Consider the following 2,500-nt stretch of genomic DNA (forward strand, 5'->3'; position numbering starts at 1 on the left):
GAACAGCATACACACAGGGGGCACTGGGAGGGAGATAGCATACACACGGGGGGCACTGGGATGGGGACAGCGTACACATGGGGGGCACTGGGGGGGGGGCGCAGCGTACACACAGGGGGCACTGGGGGGACTGCATACACACAGGGGCACTGCGTACACACGGGGGAACTGGGGGAGGGACAGCGTACACATGGGGGCAATGGAGGAGGGACAGCGTATACACACGGGGCACTGGAGGTGACAGCATACACACACAGGGGCAACAGCATACACACAGGGGGCACAGGGGCAGTGTACACATGGGGGGCACTGGGAGGGGGATAGCATACACATGGTGAGCACGGGGGGGCAGCGTACACACAGGGGGCACTGGGGGGGACTGCGTACACACCGGGGGCACTGGGGGAGGGACAGCGTACACATGGGGGCACTGGGGGAGGGACAGCGTATACACACGGGGGCACTGGGGAGGGCAGCATACACACGGGGGCACTGGGGAGGGCAGCATACACACGGGGGCACTGTGAGGGATGACAGCGTACACATGGGGGCACTGGGGGGGGGGACCACAACGTACACACGGGGCACTGGAGGGGAACAGTGTACACACGGGGGGCACTGGGAGGGGGACAGCGTACACACGGGGGGCACTGGGAGGGGGACAGCGTACACACGGGGCACTGGGAGGGGGACAGCTTACACACGGGGGGCACTGGGATGAGGACAGCGTACAAAGGGGGCACTGGGATGGGGACAGCGTACACACGGGGGGCACTGGGATGAGGACAGCGTACACACGGGGGGCACTGGGATGGGGACAGCGTACACACGGGGGGCACTGGGATGGGGACAGCGTACACACGGGGGGCACTGGGATGGGGACAGCGTACACACGGGGGGCACTGGGATGGGGACAGCGCACACACGGGGGGCACTGGGGGGGTTTCAACAGCGTACACACAGGGGGCACTGGGGGGAGACAGCGTACAAACGAGTGGCTCTGGGGGGACAGCGTACACACGGGGCACTGTGGGGACAGCGTACACACGGGGGCACTGGGGGGGAGACAGCGTGCACACAGGGGCACTGGGGGGGAGACAGCGTACACACGGGGGCACTGGGGGGGAAACAGCGTACACACGGGGGCACTGGGGGACGAACAGCGTACACACGGGGCACTGGGGGACGAACAGCGTACACACGGGGCACTGGGGGGCGAACAGCATACACACGGGGCACTGGGGGGCGAACAGCATACACACGGGGGCACTGGGGGGCGAACAGCATACACGCGGGGGCACTGGGGGGCGAACAGCATACACGCGGGGGCGAACAGCGTACACACGGGGGCACTGGGGGGCGAACAGCGTACACACGGGGGCACTGGGGGGCGAACAGCGTCCACACGGGGCACTGGGGGGCGAACAGCATACACACGGGGGCACTGGGGGGCGAACAGCGTACACGCGGGGGCGAACAGCGTACACACGGGGGCACTGGGGAGCGAACAGCGTACACACGGGGGCACTGGGGGGCGAACAGCGTCCACACGGGGGCACTGGGGGGCGAACAGCGTACACACGGGGGCACTGGGGGCGAACAGCGTACACACGGGGGCACTGGGGGCGAACAGCGTACACACGGGGGCACTGGGGGGTGAACAGCGTACACTGTTCACTGGGGGCGAACAGCGTACACACGGGGGGCGGGACATCGTACACACAGGGGCACTGGAAGGGGGACAGCGTACACACGGGGGCACTGGAGGGGGACTGCATACACACGGGGGCACTGGGGGCGACAGCGTACACACGGGGGCACTGGGGGGGACAGCGTACACACGGGGGCCCTGGGGGGGGGGACAGCGTACATACGGGGGCACTGGGGGGGGACAGCATACACACGGGGGGCACTGGGGGGAGACAGCGTACAAACGAGTGGCTCTGGGGGGACAGCGTACACACGGGGCACTGTGGGGACAGCGTACACACGGGGGCTCTGGGGGGACAGCGTACACACGGGGGCACTGGGGGGGAGACAGCGTACACACGGGGGCACTGGGGGGGGGGAGACAGCGTACACACGGGGGCACTGGGGGGAGACAGCGTACACACGGGGGCACTGGGGGGGAGACAGCGTACACACGGGGGCACTGGGGGATGAACAGCGTACACACGGGGGCACTGGGGGACGAACAGCGTACACACGGGGGCACTGGGGGGCGAACAGCGTACACGCGGGGGCGAACAGCGTACACACGGGGGCACTGGGGGGGCGAACAGCGTACACATGGGGGCACTGGGGGGCGAACAGCGTACCCACGGGGGCACTGGGGGGCGAACAGCGTACACACGGGGGCAAACAGCGTACACACGGGGGCACGAACAGCGTACACTGTTCACTGGGGGCGAACAGCGTACACACGGGGGCGGGACATCGTACACACAGGGGCACTGGAGGGGTGACAGTGTACACACGGGGGCACTGGAGGGGGACTGCA

At 67.8% G+C, this 2,500-nt stretch overlaps 1 long non-coding RNA gene across 1 annotated transcript in view; it reads right to left on the bottom strand.

The window, feature by feature from the left end:
* The window catches only part of LOC146021411 (uncharacterized), a 457,123-nt gene that overhangs the window by 453,625 nt on the left and 998 nt on the right, over window positions 1-2,500 (bottom strand). The gene's annotated exons all lie outside the window — the stretch shown is intronic.

This window comes from Crinia signifera, chromosome 7 (genome assembly GCF_055691185.1).
Source record: "Crinia signifera chromosome 7, ASM5569118v1, whole genome shotgun sequence".
NCBI classification, from domain to species: Eukaryota; Metazoa; Chordata; class Amphibia; order Anura; family Myobatrachidae; genus Crinia; species Crinia signifera.